Source organism: Rhinopithecus roxellana, chromosome 5 (genome assembly GCF_007565055.1).
Source record: "Rhinopithecus roxellana isolate Shanxi Qingling chromosome 5, ASM756505v1, whole genome shotgun sequence".
In the NCBI taxonomy this organism is placed as follows: domain Eukaryota; kingdom Metazoa; phylum Chordata; class Mammalia; order Primates; family Cercopithecidae; genus Rhinopithecus; species Rhinopithecus roxellana.
Window position 1 is genome coordinate 117554459 of NC_044553.1, and position 20063 is coordinate 117574521.

Here is a 20063-nt window from a genome sequence, read left to right on the forward strand (position 1 = left end):
GCCAATAAGACTTTATTCATAAAAACAAGTGACAAGTTAGAGTTGGTCTGTGGCTCATAGTATACCAAGCCCCACAATCCTAAATCCCACCCCCATCATTCTCTGACCTCAACTCTCACCACAATTCCCCTTGCTCTCTTCCACAGAGCCACACTGGTCTCCAGCACACTCCCACCCCAGGGTCTCCTCATTTCCAGATTTTAGAATGTTCTTTCTCATTTCCTCTGTTTAGAATGTCATGTCTCCTCATTTCCTCTGTTTAGAATGTTCTTTCATCAGAGTTGCCTGGGTGACCACCTCATCTCTTCAGCTCTTTAGTCAAATGTGATGTTTTTCATAATATTTCCTCATATTTATTTTTTGTTTTGTTTGTTTGCTTTAGAGACAGTTTTGCTGTTGTCAGCCAGGCTGTAGTGCAATGGTGCAATACCAGTTCACTGTAACCTCTGCCTGTTGGATTCAGGCAGATTCTCCTGCCTCAGCCTCCTGAGTAGCTGGGATTACAGGAACCTGCCACCACGCCCAGCTCATTTTTGTAATTTTAGTAGAGATAAGATTTTACCATGTTGGCCAGACTGGTCTCCAACTCATAACCTCAGGTGATCCACCCACTTTGGCCTCCCAAAGTGCTGGGATTATAGGCATGAGCTACCACACCCAGAATTTCTTTCCTATTTACTCCATAGCACTTAGTGCCATCTAACGCACTTTTTTAAATATTTTGTGTCTTATCTATATCTTCACCCCCCAACACAAACACATGAAGAGTGATTTTTGATTTCTCTTTTATATTCAGTGATGTATTCCGAGCACCTCAGTATCTAGCTCATAGTAGATGCCTGGTATGTATTTGTTGAACGTGTGAAGGCGCAGAGAGCTCCCGGCCCCAGGGTCCCACTAACGGAAGCCCACGGCTACAGTGCTCACTCTGACGACTGTGACTACAGTAGATCCCACTTCCCACTATAGCCATGTGGTCATGAAACCCAGGCACCCTAGTAGTAACAGCACAGGTGCTGAGAAATAGTCCTTGCCAGACAACCCAGGCTGAACAGAGGCGCATGACAAGATGCAAGTCGGCCACAGCAATTTAATGCAGATTTCTGCGGGTTATTATGCAAAAATATCCTACTTATATCTAAACGGAATACCCATGTGACTTGCCAGGCAAGGCCTAAATAATTATGTCTTTATGCTATAATTACACAGTGCCACCAAATTACAGAAATTAGGGATGGAAAACAATAATGTTGCTAATGAAACCTTGTTTCCAATTTGAGGTCCTCTTTCCACACAGGTCAGAGTGTTTCACAACAGTCTTCTCGCAGAAGGAAGAACTTCAACTCCCAGTTAGCAGAAAGGAAAACTGAGCTACAGAGTTAACATAGCTCCTTTCAGACTACATTATGTTATTGATTGAGCAAAGTCAGGAAGAAAACCCCAGGCAATTATTCCATCCACCTCACCACTCCTCCTGGGGAAATCCAGTTGTCCTAACCTTCAAAGCCTTCTGCGAAGAAAAGTTTCAGGCTCTAAACACCACCCTATGATGTCCACTTAATTACTCCTTCATAGAATAAGTAACCCATTGATAAAGCTCATAGTTTACTAATGTGATTCTTTCATCAACCTTGATATTGTGTGTATTATATATGGAAATTGCATATATTTGTGTTGTATCTATCTGTAAATCTCCAAATATATCCCATGGAAAGAAGTTTGGCCTATGCCAGAGGCTTCTCCACTCCACAGATAACTTTGCCCATACAACCCCTCACAATGCTGTCTATCTGCTTCAGACAAGCTGGAGATGCTTTTCTGAAACAAGAGATGAAAATAACAATTATTGGGCAGGTATATGTTCCAGGCTCTATGTTAAATGCTTCTAAGTACATGTGTTGTTTAGCATTGCTCAGACAGTATTGTTATCCTTGTCTGTGGGAAGTAGAGAAATTGAGATTTAGAAAGGTTCAAAAAATTGTCCAATGTCACACGCTTGGATAGTAGCAGAGTGATGATTCACACAGAGGTGTCTTTCATTCTAGAACACTACAGTCATCTTGAATTCTTGGTTAAGAGCAGAAATGATTCCCAAGTAAACCACTGTCTTAGGAAAAGCTAGGTGTAACTCTGAAAACCACAGACACACCAGAATAATTTTTGAATAATGGTATTAATCATCATAATCCTTACATATTGATTTTTAAACAGTTTCAGTGATATAACTCACATATTATAGTTCTACTTAAAGTGTACAAGTCAATGGTTTTTAGTATATTCAGAGCTCTGCAACCATGACAATTTGAGCTTAGAGTATGTTCAGCACCCAAAAGAAATCCCATTAGCAGTCATTCTCATTTCCATCACAACCAATCCAGTCCCAAGGCAACTACTAATTCTATCTGTACTAGATTTTCCTATTCTGACCATTTCTTGTAAATGGAATTATACAAGGTGTAGTATTTTGTGACTGACTTCTTTGACTTAGCATGATGTTTTCCAGGTTTATTCGTAGCATGTATCAGAACTGAATTACTTCTTATTGCCAAATATTAGTTCATTGTATAGCTATATCACATGTCATTTATCCATTTTTTAGTAAATGGACATTTGGGTATTAGGGCATAATGAAAAATGCTGCTAGAAACATTCATACATACATGTAGGTATGTATGAATGTATGTATGAAACATTCATTCATACATGTAGGTATAGAACTGTGTTTTCATTTCTGTATCTTGAATTACTTGAGTTGAATTTCTGGGTCATATTGTAGATCCATGCTTCACTTTTCAAAAAACTGCCAAACTGTTTTCCAAACAAGCTGCACCACATTCCCACCAGTAATGTATGAGAGTTTCAATTTCTCCATATCTTCAACACTTGTTGTGGTCTATTTTATTATAGTCATCCTAATAGCTGTGGTCTTGATTTGCATTTTACTAGTGACTTATGATACTAAGCATCTTTTAATGTTCTTACTGGCCAATTGTGTGTCTTCTTTTGAGAAATGTCTATTTAAACCATTTTCCCATTTTTAATGGATTAACTTTTTATTGAGTTGTATCATTATATACATTTTCTGGATATGTCTGTTTTCAGATAGGTGGTTTGCAAGTATTTTATCCAATTCTTTGGACTTTTAATAGTCTAGAGTTTTAAAATTTAATGAAGTCCAATTTATCCACTTTTTCTTCTGTTGCTTGTACTTTTGCTGTCATAACTAAGAAACCACTTACTAACCCAAAGTCATTAAGATTTACTGTTTTCCTCTCAATAAACTAGGTATTGATGGAACATACCTCAAAATAATAAGAGCTATTTATGACAAATCCACAGCCAATATCATACTGAATGGGCAAAAACTGGAAGCATTCCCCTTGAAAACTGGCACAAGACAGGGATGCCCTCTCTCCCCACGCCTATTCAACATAGTGTTGGAAGTTCTGGCTAGGGCAATCAGGCAAGAGAAAGAAAGAAAGGGTATTCAATTAGGAAAAGAAGAAGTCAAATTGTCCCTGTTTGCAGATGACATGATTGCATATATAGAAAACCCCATCATCTCAGCCCAAAATCTCCTTAAGCTGATAAGCAACTTCAGCAAAGTCTCAGGATACAGAATTAATGCATAAAAATCACAAGAATTCCTATACACCATTAACAAACAGAGAGCCAAATCATGAGTGAACTCCCATTCACAATTGCTACAAAGAGAATAAAATACCTAGGAATCCAACTTACAAGGGATGTGAAGGACCTCTTCAAGGAGAACTACAAACCACTGCTCAACGAGATAAAAGAGGACACAAACAAATGGAAGAACATTCCATGCTCATGGATAGGAAGAATCAATATCATGAAAATGGCCATACTGCCCAAGGTAATTTATAGATTCAATGCCATCCCCATCAAGCTACCAATGACTTTCTTCACAGAATTGGAAAAAACTACTTTAAAGTTCGTATGGAACTAAAAAAGAGCCCACATTACCAAGACAAACCTAAGCAAAAAGAACAAAGCTGGAGGCATCAAGCTGCTTGACTTCAAACTACACTACAAGGCTACAGTAACGAAAACAGCATGATACTGGTACCAAAACAGATATATAGACCAATGGAACAGAACAGAGGCCTCAGAAATAACACCACACATCTACAACCATCTGATCTTTGACAAACCTGACAAAAACAAGAAATGGGGAAAGATATTCCCTATTTAATAAGTGGTACTGGGAAAACTGGCTGGCAATATGTAGAAAGCTGAAACTGCATCCCTTCCTTACACCTTATACAAAAATTAATTCAAGATGGATTAAAGACTTAAATGTTAGGCCTAAAACCATAAAAACCTTAGAAGAAAACCTAGGCAATACCATTCAGGACATAGGGATGGGCAAGGACTTCATGACTAAAACACTAAAAGCAACGGCAGCAAAAGTCAAAATAGACAAATGGGAGCTAATTAAACTAAAGAGTTTATGCACAGCAAAAGAAACTACCATCAGAGTGAACAGGCAACCTACAGAATGAGAGAAAATTTTTATAATCTACCCATCTCACAAAGGGCTAATATCCAGAATCTACAAAGAACATAAACAAATTTAGAAGAAAAAACAAAACTTCAAAAAGTGGGCAAAGGATATGAACAGACACTTCTCAAAAGAAGACAGGTATGCAGTCAACAGACACATGAAAAAATACTCATCATCACTGGTCATTAGAGAAATGCAAATCAAAACCACAATGAGATACTATCTTACGCCAGTTAGAATGGCAGTTATTAAAAAGTCAGGAAACAACAGGTGCTGGAGAGAATGTGGAGAAAGAGGAACTCTTTTACACTGCTGGTGGGAGTGTAAACTAGTTCAACCATTGTGGAAGACAGTGTGGCAATTCCTCAAGGATCTAGAGCTAGAAATACCATTTGACCAAGCGATCCCATTACTGGGTATATACCCAAAGGATTATAAAGCATGCTACTATAAAGACACATGCACACATGTTTCTTGCAACACTATTCACAATAGCAAAGACTTGGAATCAACCCAAATGTCCATCAATGATAGACTGGATTAAGAAAATGTGGCACATATACACCATGGGATACTATACAGCCATAAAAAAGGAAGAGTTCATATCCCTTGCAGGGACATGGATACAGCTGGAAACCATCATTCTGAGCAAACTCTCTCAAGGACAGAAAACCAAACACTGCATGTTCTCACTCATATGTGAGAACTGCACAGAGAACACTTGGACACAGGGCGGGGAACATTACACCCTGGGGCCTGTCATGGGGTGGTGGACAGGGGGAGGGATAGCATTAGGAGAAATAACTAATGTAAGTGACAAGTTAATGGGTGCAGCAAACCAACATGGCACAAACTGTGTAACAAACCTGCACATTGTGCTGTTGTGCACATGTACCTTAGAATATAAAGTATAATTTTTAAAAAAACTTTACTGTTTTCTTCCAAGAGATAGCTTTAGCTCTTACTTTTTTTTATCCATTTGGAGTTAATTTTTATGTATTATTTAAGGTAATGAGTCCAAGTTCATTCTTTTTGCATGTGGATATCTAGTTGTCTCAATACTATCTCTTGATAAGACTACTCTTTCTCCATTAAATTCTTTTTGGCAGCCTTGTAAAAAATCAATGGCCATAGATTTATGGGTATATTTCTGGACTATACATTCTATTCCATTGGTCTATATAGCTATCTTTATGCCACTACCACACTGTTTTGATTATTGAATATGTTTTGAAATCAGAAAGTATGAGTTTTCTAACTTTGTTCTTTTTCAAGATTTTGGCTACTCTGGGTCTCAAGCAATTTCATATGAATTTCAGAATCAGCTTGTCAATTTCTACAAAAGAAAGCCCAGTTAGTATTTTGATATGTATTGTGTTGAATTTTAGATCAATTTGGGCAATAGTGCCATCATAACAATACTAAACTTCTCATCCATGAGTATTGAATGTCTCATTGATTTATATCTTTATTTTCACAATGCTTTGTAGTCTTCAGTGTAGAAGTCTTACAGTTTTTGTTAAATTTATTTTTAAGTATTTGATCTCTTTTGGTGCTATTGTACATTGAATTACTTAATTTTTGGATTGTTTCTTGCTAGTACATAGAAATACAATTGATTTTTTTATGTTGATCTTAATTCCACAACCTTGCTGAACTTATTCATGAGATCTCATACTTTCATATTGATCTTTGTTTAAAAATTAACATTCTTCATCTCATTTAAAGTTGGAGCTGTAAAAAGCATATCAACTACTCAATGTGCTTATATTTCAAATAAAGAATCTGATATGAAAGAGGGTAAATAACTGGACCAAAGACACACAGTGATGGAGCAGAGATTTAAAAGTCCATCACCGTGGCAGTGATTGAACCCATGGGAACTGATGAGGCTATCCAGAGAATGGTCTAAGTACAAAACCTGGGAAGAAGAGGAGACTTGGGCAATGGAGACACAGAAGTCACCAAAGGAGAAATAGAAGAACAGAGCAGAGCAACCACTGTAGAGGGACAAGAAATGGGAAGGAGAGTAAACCTGAGATCAAAGGAGGTGAGCCAGTGGCAGTACCTGACCACCACGTCACTTAGTCTTTCACAGCACCCATTTCTTCATCAACATATGAGATTTATACTATTTGAATTAAGAGGAATTCATGAGACCATATATGTAAAAGCACTGTGGGAAGACAAAAGGGTTCAACAAATTGAAATTATTTGAATTATTAAGGTGTTGATAAGCAAAAATGTCACCTGTGGAATAGCCGTTGGATGTGAATATCATGACTGTGGCATGCAGAGGTACCCAGGAAAACTGGTCTAGAGCAGTGGTGAGACAGCAATTATGAGAGGGGCTGGTGAACACATGGGTAATGCTGGCATGGGAGCCTGAACTCACTCCTCTTCTGAGATGTTTGAGGGTGAAGGAAATGGGAGCAGCCACACAGAAACTTAAGAACTTTCTTGGGTTGAGGGAGATTGGCTCTATTTATTTTTAGATTTGAGGGGGAGACATGAGCAGGTCTGGAAGCAAAATGGAGGCAAGAAAGAGAGGGAGATATGGGTAGGAGAAAAAAAAAACCAAGAGCTTAAGAGGAAATTTGAGTTTAGGCAAAGAGGAGACACCCTTCTTCCTGAGAAGCAAGTCGAGTGATATGGTTTGGATCTGTGTCCCCACACAAGTCTCATATTCAATTGTAATCCTCAGTGTTAGAGGTAAGGCCTGGTGGGAGGTAAATGGATCATGGGGGCAGTTCCTAATGGTTTAGCACCATCCCCCTTGGTCACAATAGTGAGTGAGTTCTCCTGAGAACTGGTTGTTTAGAAGTGTGTGGCACTTCCCCCTTCCCTCCCTTCTGCTCGGGCCAGGAGAGAGGTGCCTGCTTTCCCTTCACCTTCTGTCATTATTGGAAGCTTCCTGAGGCCTCCCCAGGAGCTGCTATGCTTCCTCTAAAGCCTGAGGAACCATGGGCCAATTAAACCTCTTTTCTTTATAAATTACCCCGTTTCAGGTGTTTCTTTATAGAAATGCAAGAACGGACTAATCCACTGGATAAAGAGGAAAGATGAACAGATGGGGAAATGCTGATATGAAAAAACAAACACATTTATCAAATCACACCAGGCACTCTGTTAAGATGCTTCATTTTCATTAATGTATCACAAAACACACACAGAATCCAGCACAGGGATAGGCAGCCAAGTCTTGGGGGAATGAAGGTATGGGAACCTGGTCTGTGAATTAGGCTGGTCTACCCACATGCTGCCTAGCTTTAGCAAATGGAAACCCTTCACAGACCCACCCCAGCCTAGCCCCACTGCTGCAAGCCCCCTGGACCCACTCTGCCAGGCCCCATCCTGCTCACTACTCACTCACTCCTGTGTCTGATCAGGTGTTGCCCTTTTCATTGTCTCCCCTCTCCAGCTCAGGGTCCTCCCTTGAGCTTGAACTCGGCTTCTGTGCTCTTCATCCTTGGAGCTCTCTAAGATGTTACTTATACCTACCCCTGGCCTTTCCCTTTCCCCTCTGTTCCAGAAAACCATCCCATTGAGGACCTTATTTCAGCATCATCAGCCCCTCCCTGGCCCAGGAATGGGAGTTTTAGCATTAAAAAGCAATAAGACAAAATTATAAGGATAGCTGAGGGCCCACCTAAAGTTGGGGTTTAATGCTTATCTGCAAAATAAGTGTCCTCATCTGCTACTTTGTATCCTTTGACCACATCATCCCATTTCCTTCTCTCCCACCTCCACCCTTGGTAACCACTGTTTTATTCTCTACCTCTGCATATTTCACTTCTGTTTTTTTAGATTCTTGACGGATATGTTAATTTGTTTTACTATAGTAACCATTTTACTATCTATATGTATCTCATGGCATCATGTCATCTATCTTACATATACATAACAACATTTATTTTTAAAGCCTAAGTATCCTTAAAACATGGGTCACAAACTCAAATAGCAGGTAACTTGAATGCAGGTCATATGGAACTTGTAGTAAACAGCAGCGCTCAGGCACTGCCTGCCTAATGGGGACAGCCCCCACTCAGCTCCAGCCAATGATTGCCATGGGGAAAAGTGAGGGAATCCTCCCACGAGAAGATCTTCCAATTTTTCATGAGATGCAGAAATTTCAAGTGTGTTTAATGTGCTTTCTCCCAATCTTTAAATGTAGGCAGCTAATTTGAAAAATCTTAAACATAGTATAAACCAAACAAATTATGTCTGCAAATCATACTTGGCTCTTCAGCAATCAGTTTGCACTCTGTCTCCAGTCTCACACTAACATTATCCTGAAGGACCATGCTTTCAGGAAAAATTGCTTTTCAGTGCCTTCCTGGTAGGCATCTACCTCAAGCTGGCCTTTGCTCTGAAGCCAGGCCAGATCAGGCCCCTGGACCAAATCCAGCTTATGGCCTGATTTTATAAATAAAGTTTTATTGGAACACAGCCACACATTCACTTCCCTCTTGTTTACGGCTACTCTTCCACTACAACAGTAGAGTTGAGCAGCTGCCAAAGAGACTATAATGCCCCTAAAGCTTAACATATTTAACACTCAGCCCTTTACAGAAAAAGTTTGCTAACCCCTGCTCTAGGGTAAAGAAAGTTCACAACAGGTGGAAGAATTGCACATTGTTAATCCATGAGGAAGCCTTCTGGAGATGTGTGATGTGGTGGCCCTAGTCAATACTGATGCCTGCTGCTTTTCTCTCATTATCTGGAGCTCTTCAACAGACAAGGAAGAGGGCTTGGCAAGTGGCTTCTTATAGGAGAAACGACAGGTGTTTGGAAATAGCAGGTTTTATTAGCAACTCCTGAGCAAGTCACTTAGCCTTCCTAAACTCCCAGATGAGAATCCACTCACCTGGGAAGAAATTTCAACCTTCAGGGTTGTCCTAAGGATTACATTAGATTTGCATATAAAAATTCTGAAACACAGTTCCTGGCCTAAGTTAGGTGCTCAATTAACATTAGTCACATTTAAAAGCACTTTGAATATGGCAAAAAAAAAAAAAAAAAAAAAAAAAAAAAAAAAAAAAACAAGGATTTCTCAAGAATCCAGTTGTGCTTGATAGCATTTTGAACACCGTAAAACTTAGGATTAGATCAAGAATCTGGATGCTTCCCACAGAAATTAACCATAGGAAGGTACTGGTGCTGCAGGATAAATCTGGGCTGGTCAGTCACATTCTTTCCCAACATCCTACCAAGAGTTGGGAGTCTATCTTAAAACTTCTCTCTCTCTTTCTCACTGTCTTTCTTTTCCTCTCCCTCTCTCTGCCCCGCTCCCCACCCCTCTTCTCTTCAGGATCATACAAATTAGCCAAATTTTTAACTTTGAAAATGAGCTTTTGGTCAGCCATCATTTGTCCTGTCACAGCCAAGGGATGTGCTACACATTCCCTGAAACTTAATCTACCAAGGTGCTGGGAAGATACGTTTCCCATCTGGGCCATCTCTGAGTGTGAGCTGTGCAAGGTGATGACATAACCACAGAAGGGTGATAAATCCAGCAGCAAATGAACGAAGGCCCCTACTGCGAGGTCAGTCCAGCTGCTCAGAACTCCATCTTCAGCCTCAACTGACTGTGGCCCCAACTCCTCTGTGGCTGAATTGCTGCCTTTAAACTGAAGGGCAGCCAGTAATGGAGCCGTGAATATGCTATCTTCAGCCCTAGGCCTGGTGTGTTAGTCTGTTTTCACGCTGCTGATAAAGACATGCCCGAATCTGGGAACAAAAAAATGTTTAATTGGACTTACAGTTCCAAATGGCTGGGGAGGCCTCAGAATCATGGCTTGAGGCAAAAAGACTCTCCTCATATGACTGCAGCAAGAGAAAATGCGGAAGAAGCAAAAGCAGAAACCCCTGATAAACCTGTCAGATCTCGTGAGACTTATTCACTATCACGAGAATAGCACGGGAAAGACTGGCCCCCATGATTCAATTACCTCCCCCTGGGTCCCTCCTGCAACACGTGGGAATTCTGAGAGATACAATTCAAATCGAGATTTTGGCGGGAACACAGCCAAAGCATATCACTTGGTGAGAGTCTACAACCTCAGAGTTCTTTGAGAAATTATTTCCATCTGAAAAGGACTCCAAACCAGAGAATACTCTGCAAAAGAAGTAACTGGGGCTACCCTGAGCTCTGGACGACCCTCACTTCCTTCTTCACTGATTTCCTGTCATAGCAATTGCATGTCCCACATGCAAATAATCTGCTGTCTCTCACATCTGATCTTACTTCAGAACTCAAGGGGCTCTCATCCTAATTAAAATCCATCGTTATTTATGCAGCCTCTTCAATGGTCCTCATTCTCAGCTCAGACCCCATTCACTGCCCACTGTTTGCATTCATGCAAAGCTAAGAGGCTCCTGAACACTGCAGAGGCACAGAGCCCTCCAACATTGGCCTCCTTCACATTCTTCTCTCTTCAGTACAGCTCAGACCACGTCATTTCCCTGTGCTGACATGCGCATTGGCTCCCCCTTGTCTGCAGAAAAGTACGTGTACTTCAGTGTGAACTTCAAAATCCTCCCCTGCCTGGCCCTCCTTTGCAAATTTTTCTCTCATGATGCATTACCTGATCCCCCGCGAAACCAGCATTTCCCATCTTTATGCTGCCTGGAATCCCCAGTACTCCTCTCTTCAATCTCCTTACCTACCCAGATTGGGCTAGCCTCCAAAGCAGCTCAAATGCCATGTCTTCCATTAAAATCTTCCTGTATCCTCCGGGTGAAAATTACTTCTCCCTGCCTGGTCTGAGTTTGCTCAGCTCTTTGTAACTTCTTTAGGGCTCTCCTCCAATTTACCCATTTTAATTTAATATTTGAGTGTCCATGTGTGTTACCTTCCCCAGTAGTTTACAAGCTACTCCAAGATAAGGGCTAGATTTTGACCATCTTTGTGGAGCCAAGTGTGATGGTGGTGATCAGCAGAAGAATGTGGGTAGACTTTGGAATCCAACAGGTCAGGATTTGAATATTACTTCCACCAGTCACTTGTTTTGGAAATTTTGAGAGGCTGTTTACCTCTCTGAGCCTACTCCCTTATCAGCAAAATGAGAATATTAATGTCTAATTCCCTGTGTAGTTTTTTGGTTAAAACCCATGCTGGGCATAAAGTATATATTTAATCATTGCCCGTTTCCCCCTTCTTCTCTGATACTTTCCACTTAGTATGTATTTTGTAAGTGTTCTTTTTGTTCTGATGAAATTGCCTGCTCTTTATGCAGACACCCTGCTTCCCTTGACACCAAAGGTAGTGTTCTCTGTGTTCTCCTGAAGACCTCTCCTCTCACCTTGAATCTCTTCGACTTGGTCCAGACAATGAGCTTGTCAGGGCTTTGATGAATGGGCATTAGTAGGAGAATGTCCATCCAGAGGAAATCTTTATTTTTAAAAATTTGCTATACAGAATCAGATGATAATTTTACTTTTAGAGAAAAACGAAAGAGAAAAATTGAGGATAGGACTTGTGAGTACATGTCCCTTCTGCCTCCCATATCTTTCCCAGCTCACCTTTGCTGACCTACATGCAAATTCTTCAATCTGGCATTTATGGCTGTCCTCAGTGGGGCCTCTACACACCTTTCCACCATGATCTCTATAGTTACCCTACACATAAGCCAGACTGGTCTAAGTGTTTCCATTACATATGCCCTGTTAGTTTAGTCTGGTAGCATTTCAATAAGCCAAGAAGAAGAATAAGGTATATACTAAGGATAATAACATGACAAAAGACATGGGGCTGGGTATTTGCTCTCTGATTTCTTTTCCTCTTTCTGCTAAGAACAACCATCTGCTGGACTCAGAAAGGTCAGCCAGCTACCTGGTAGGAGAATAAACTAGAAAGACTTGCTTGTTCTCGTATTTAGCAGACAGGTCATGAGGATCTACTTTGGAGCAGGTGCCTCATCTGCACTGGGGATTCAGAGAGAAAGAATGACTTTACCTAGAACTTGGCCCTTATTCCTAAAGGCAACCAGTGTAGCAGAGAAGACCAACATAGAGGGCATCCTGAGTAGATGATGGATGAAACACTGGGGTGCTGCAACCAGGCTCTGTAGAGCCAAAAACAGAACTCCCCAGCCTGTGCTCCATGATCTTCCCCAGAAGACATCCAGACAACAGTTTCTCCAACTGCTGCCTGAGACAGCGCATTTACTATTGCTACTGGGCAGCTGAAAACTTCCTGCTCTGTTCGCCTTGTCTGTATCTTCCTATTTAATGAGTGATCAGAGTCCATAATTTCCTTCATTTAATGTATTCTAGGGCTGAGTACATCTTCTAGGTCAGTGGTTTGTGAACCAGCAGCATCCAAATCACCTGGGAACTTGTTAAAAATGTAAATACTAAGGCTGACTACAGACCTACTGAATCAGAAATTCTGAGCCTTCTGAGAAGGCCCTGCAATCTGGGTTTTAACAAGCCCTCCGGGTCAGGTTGATGCATGCTAGAGTTTGAGAATGACAGTTCTAGATAGACAGTAACTTCTCAGAGGGGCACTGGTGTCAGAGATGTAGATTGATGTCTTTCACTGCCTTAACTTGTTTCTGTGGGGACTCTCCAAAGTGGTCATAGAGGTCCTGTCATCTTTCAACTCTCCATGTAGATTGCCTAACACCATCTCCTCATCAGTGAATTGCAACATTGGATTAGGCACAATGTCTTACATTTTCTCAAATGTATTTGACAACTTTATTGTTTGTGCGTGTGTATGCATGTGTATGGGTGGATTCAGGCAGGGAAAAGGGGTAGGAAGCTTGGTAGAAGTACAGGAAAAGGATTCTCCTCCCCATGGGAACACTCCAGCAAGTTCTCAGACATGTCACAGGCTGAAGCGCCAGAGGACAACAGCATGGAGCCATCCATAAGTAAGAATTGCCAAACATGTGACATCCAGCCATCTGTGAGTCTGTTTATGTGTCTAGAGCCTTCATTATCCTCCTGTGCACAGAAAGGGATAGGGATTAGCTTGCTCTGAGAATAAGTCTAGGATCAATTTATTGCTGTACAGGAGTCAGTTTCAAAAGTGATCCCTGCCAGCCCCCTTGCCATTACCAGAGTCTAGCCTGGCATTCTGTCCATGGTTCCTTCCCAAAGGGCATTTATATAACCATATAGCACATAGGAACAACAGGTTGGGATGGGGATGGGTTGATAATATCCCCCTCTGGGCAGTGCAGGGAAAATGACATCTGACAAGGCTTAGCTGAGAAAGCCTGGCTTAGAATATTGTATGCCAGATTCCGTTTGCGCAGAACACAGCAACTTGACTTTCCTTGGAGGGAGCAGGGAGACTAGAGAGGTGTAAATGAGGCTGTAATGAAACAGCTTCCTCCCTACCTTTTAGCAGCTTACAGAGAGAGAAACAGGAGACGCGTGAACTGAAGGCTGAGTGAGCAGTCTGCTCTGCTCAGGACCCACTTGCTGACAAGAGGCAAATGGAATACTAAGTACTCTGTGCCTGAATGCCTGGGAGCCTCCAGAAGCTGCCTTACTGCGTGGGTGGCAGTGCTAAAGCCCTGGTACTGAAAACATGCACTTGGGAGAGGGGGATAATGATAGCGAAAATAATGATGATGATGATGATGATGATGATGACGATGATGATGATGATGATGATGATGATGAAGACAATGATGACAATAAAGTAGGATGCCTGCCCTAAGTGTTGTATGCTAAAAGCTCCAAAAGCATTTCACTCATTTAATATTTGCAAAAGACCCCAAGAGAAACAGTTACTACTCTTGTTTCTATTTGACAGGCAAGCCTACTGAGGCTCACAGAGCTTGAGTAACTTGTCCAACATTTGTGTTAGAGCTGGGATTTGAACTTACCTAGTGCTTAGTCTCTCAATAAGTAATTATTGAATAAGAAAATGAATGAATGCATGAATAAATACATACATAATCAGCTGTATCTGACAACTAGAAACTATTTTAAACCTAACACTGATTTGTGCTGTGGCTTTAGACAAATTATCTGCCTTCTTTATTTTTACATCCATAGTATTTTCTCACCTTACTCACCTTGAAAGGCTATTCTACCCTGAAAGAATCAAAGAAGGCATTGGGCAGCCAGCCCGCCCTATTAAATAGCTACCTGCAATGGTTAATTTCATGTGTCAACTAGACTGGCTTAAGGGGTGCCCAGATAGCTGGTAAAACATTATTCCTGAGTGTGTTTGTGTGGGTGTTTCTGGAAGAGATGAGCACTTGTATTGGTAGACTGACTAAAAAAGACCCACCAATCACCAAGAGGGTTTGCCTCATGCAATTCACTGAGGGCAGCAATAGAACAAAAAAGCAGAGGAAGGGAGAATTTGCTGTCTCTTATGATCTAGGATATCCATCTTCTCTTGCCCTGGGACATCAGAGCTTAAGGTTCTTGGACCTTCAGATTCTAGACTCACACAAGCCACAAGTACCCCTGCTCCCAACCCTCTGGGTCTCAGGCCTTTGGACTCAGACTAAATGATACTACTGGCCTTCCTGATTCTCCAGCTCAATGGTGGTCTATAGTGGAACTTCTCAGCCTCCGTAAGCATGTGAGCCAACTTCCAGAGTAAATCTCCTTTATGTATCTGTATGTATCCTACGGGATCTGTTTCTCTGGAGAAGGCTGATTGTGATACTCCCTTTCCATACCCTATGCTTTCCTATGGCTGCTTCAGTCTTTTGCCCTATTACGCTGAACCACCACTAAGTATACATTAAGACTCAGCTCAGATTTTGGCTTTTGTAGGAAGTACTCCCCGGCTTTCACTCTGACAGCAATGCTCCTCCTTTTGCATGTCTAGTCTACCGTATCTCATCGCACAACAATCTTTAGATTACTTGCTGGCTCCCGCACTAGTCTCTTTGATGGCAGAGACTGTATTGATCACTTTTGTATACCCAGAGCCTTGTCTTCCTCTTAGTACAGGTAGGTTCTCTCAAAATGTTTGCTGAGTTAATGTACGTATGTATGTATGTGTGTGTGCCAGGGGAATTCCTTGGTACAACGTAAAGGTCTTACTTAGGGATCACAGTGCAAGGTGAGCTAAAGGACATCTCAGTGAAGTCTATCAGCACCTGTAGACTTACCATGGACTAATGTTCAGTGAAATAAATAGAAAATAAAGTAAGTTGAGCCTGAGGGGGAAAAAATCCTTTCTGTTGAGCGGTGTATCTATTACTTTCACCTGAGTTTCCTTTAGGTCAGGGTTTCTCAATCTCAGCACTACTGAGATTACAGATAATTTGTTGTTGTGGGGTCCATCCAGTGCACTATGGGATGGTTATTAGTATCTATCCCGGGTCTTTATTTACTAGATGCCGCCAGCAATTTTCCCCCAGTCCCAAAAACCAAAAATGTCCAGACTCAGCCAAATGTCTCCTGTGGGAGTGTGGCAGGTAGGAGGTGTGGCAAAATTATCCTTACTTGATAATTTTTCTTTAGACATTATTGCTGAATTTGCATCATACTTGGGTCATTCCATCTTTGCATTTTGAACTTTGGGGTGGTAGGGACAGGATTAAGAGGTGATATGCAAACCATTATACAGCAGGCCTCTCCCTGAGATCTAGGCTGATCTGGAAGACTGGATAAATGTTACAGACCATGAACACTAGGTTAGTAATGGTTTAATTGAGGGACAACAAATTCAATATTTCACATGAGAAGAGGCCCCATCAGAAATGATCCTAGACCAAAGGAACACATATAGACCAAGGATCAAAGATTTGACCATGCAATCTTGGGGAAGGTGATGCAGCAGACAGAGAAGCCCAACCTTAACGATCAGACTCCAAGGGGTATTAAATAAGATTCAAAGGCAGAAATCAAGCCCAAGAAGACACAGGGGCCTCAGGTAAGGATTCAACTGGGAAAGAGAAGGAAAGACCAGTGTGGGTGGGGAAATGGGATCCATGGCCTCCACGACTGGCTGCCAGCATAACCATTGACTCCTGCTCCTCAGCCCAAGACACAGAGCTCAGTCCCCAGAGCTGAGAAAGTGGCCCCAGTTTGGAAAAGCTATTGGGCTGTCTCCAATAGATCTCCCATCATGAGACATCATCCCTTCCTTCAATAACTCTTTCTTGAAATTGTAGCACTGACTTTCCCAGAAATTAAGGATGTTTTACTTTTGTCATTTTTATTTGCAACCACGTAAAACAAATCATCCAGCAACTGTTTCGCCCTGGAAACAAGGGTTTGTTTCATAACATGGTCTGGGGTTCATCCAACAACTCTCCACCGAGGCCCATGACGTTCTTTGCAGGCTAACTTCAGTAACACGTCTGAACAGCAAGGCTCAGTTTACGGGAGGAACCACCAAGGCGATGTCTACACTGATGCCAAGCACAAGGACAAAAACCAGAAGGAAAAAAAGCAGTGCAAGAATCCAGGAGTTCTGTTCACCAATTTCAAACCTCCAGATGTTGGGAACTTTCTCCTTGGATTAACCAGAATGATTGCTGATTTCATGCAGATGTGAGCAACAGGTAGCATCGGTTTGAGTTACCGGTTAGACACACACACACACACACACACACAAACACACACACACACACACACACACACACACACACACACACACACACAGTGAAGGCAAACATTTCCAGAAGTACCTGATTACCAGATGGAGACAATGTTTTAATCTACTACACAATAACCACCTCTGAACAGACAGTGAAGGGGATTTTAAGTGTTCCTGAAAGTAAAAATTCAACCCAAATCTAAGAAAGCATTTCTTTACCTCCTCCATTTTCGAGATTCTGCTCTGCAAAGTAGAGGAGGATAGAGCTTGAAGGCTCACTTTCAGCAAAACAAAAGAGAAACAAAAAAATCTGTAGGGTTAAAAACAAGGTTACTTTGGAAGCTAGGTCCAAAAGTGCCTTAGGAGATTTGTGGTATGTTTGGAATTTAGCTTTCTCTTATCAGCTCTGCTGAACATTAAACTAATGCAGCAAGAGAGGGAAATGATCTATAAGCAGCTTGTGGGAGAAATATATGAGAGGATGGAAAGTTTTTAAAAATGCGCTTTTCTGTCCTAAATTCTTTAACAAAAATAAAAGTCTAAAAGGCAGAACCAAGCTTTCTGTGCCTCCAAAAGGAAACGAATGAGTGAATTAGCTCTCTAAGAAACTCAGCTCAGGTAATAAGGAAGGAAGGAACGGAGGATGAAGGGCAGGATTAAAGCTGCTGAAATAGGGAATTCATTTTCTAAATATGTCTTTAACGAGAGGATATAAAGAAAAGAAATCAGAGCAATTAGGAAGTAATGAAATCCTTACCCAAATTGCTATTGTCAAAACCTAGATAAGAAAAGGCCTAGGAAATATGAATGTATACAAATCAGTAGATTCTGATGACATGGCCCCTAGAGTATTAAGGAAATTGGCTAACATACTAAACCACTTAGAGTAATCTGAGTTACAAATTACTAAAAAAAACATGGAAAATTGGGAAGCAAGCTGAAGGCAGGGGTAGATGGGTCACAGAGAATAAAAGTGCTAAAACATCCCACCAAAATGTTAAAGGGGCCACTGCTGGAACCACTTGCCGGGGTTTCTCACAGCCATATTTCACTTTTATGTCATCATTTTGTGAAAAGAGAATTCAGCCTAAAATAGCAGGAAAATGAGATGCAAATATATATTATCATGGGAATTTTAGCAATTAATCGTAGGAGATTCTATTTTTTTCCAACTATATTATTTTGGGAACTTTTAAAATAGGCCAGCGAGAATTTTGTTTGGAACTTTGCAGGCAATTGCTATAAGTTTACAAAATGGATATAACCTCCAAAGGGACATGAAATGACAAAATATATTCTTGAGGACATACTTCTCAGAACATACTTCTAGAATCGTGAGCTCTGAATCAGGCCACCTCACTCCTTAAAAGACAGAGGTTTTTATCACAGTCACAATTCAAATAAGACAAGTAGAAGGAGATTTGGCCAATATCCAGAGACAGTAAAGTGCTTTAAAAACGTGCTCAGGTTTCATGGGAATCCAAAAAGCATTGCAAGGTCAGCCTTAGAGTGGTGGTGCAGGCCCCCAGGCCACTTGGCTGACACCTCACTGACAGCCTATCTGTGTGTGGCACAATTTGTGTGGCTTTAGTGGTGACAGAACCACTGCATTGCTCTGCTCCAGTGCTGTGCATCGCAGCATTTCATCAGGGATATTTTGGAGCATTCAGAAACAGGATAGTTACATTCACTTTGGAGCAAAATTCACCTATGATGAAATCCTAGCTCCCCCTCATAAGCTAACTTCTCTGTGCTTCAAAGTTTTCACCTGTGAAATGGCATTGCTAACTCCTATCCTGCAGGAGAGTTGGAAGAATTGGAGATCATATAGTGAATACAATTAATAGGTAACCAATAAACATGTGGTTTTCTGAATTACCTTGCTGATTTACTAGAAGTTTGATTTGGTGAATTACTCCTCATAGCTGTCTGTGGAGATCTAGGGTGAGGTAACATTGATACTGATTTGTAATATTGATCTGCTTGGGGTAGTACAATGATTCTGGACAAGCAGATAAATGGAAATGAACCCTTTATAGTCTTGCAGGTAGACATTCAAAAATCTCTCATTTGCCACCAGTGGTTCTTAACCAGAGGAGATTCTGTTCCCCTACCACGAGGGACATTTGGCAATTTCTGGAGACATTTTTGTTTGCCACAATTAGGAGGAGGTTGCTACTGGCATCTAGTGCATAGAGGCCAGGAGTGATGGTGAAAGCACAGAGGCCTTTTTCATTCTAAGGATTCCCTGTGCTCAACAGGCAACCAAATATGAGTCTCAGAACCCGGTAGGAGAAAGGAGTGGAGGAGTCCCCATCATGGGATTCCTAACACTCAAGACTTCTGAAAGTCTGGACCAGGCTCAGCTCCCTCATGTGAAATGAGAGAAAGCAGTAAATTCCAAGAATGTGGAGGCTGAGATCATTCCTAGATAGATCTGTTATGAAGAGAAGAGGGAACATTCTGGGCACTGGTCTGACATTAATTACTCGCCCACCCTCCTTCCTATCCACCATTCTTCCTTCCAAGGCTCAACTAAAAGCACTGAAACTTCTGAGGTGTGGTGTCCACAAAGGAGGCAAACTCAGACGCCTGCACTCTACAGTCCTTCTATGCATGTGCTATAGCCAGTGACAGAAATGATGGTTTTAGGTTTCACCATCAACACTGTTTCCCACAGTTAATGCACAAGAGTGGGATGAGTCCTTTGGCCCTATAGACTAGAATCTATAGAGAGCAGAGCTGTGCAGTCTATCCTGTCTTCTCTCATTAGAGTAGGAACCTAGAATGTAACACTTTCTTCCCTGGGAACCATTTCCAACCCCTACCTTTGGTGTCCACTTGAGAAGGTCATGTAGACAGATTTTGAGCTTTTGATCCATGCCCAGGTCATATCATCAGTGGGAGCTAATTTCAGCTCTGATACCTGCTCTGGTTTTTGTTTTAGTGTTTCTTTGAAGGGATGATGTCCTCTAGTACCATGATGCCTCATGTCAGCAAGCT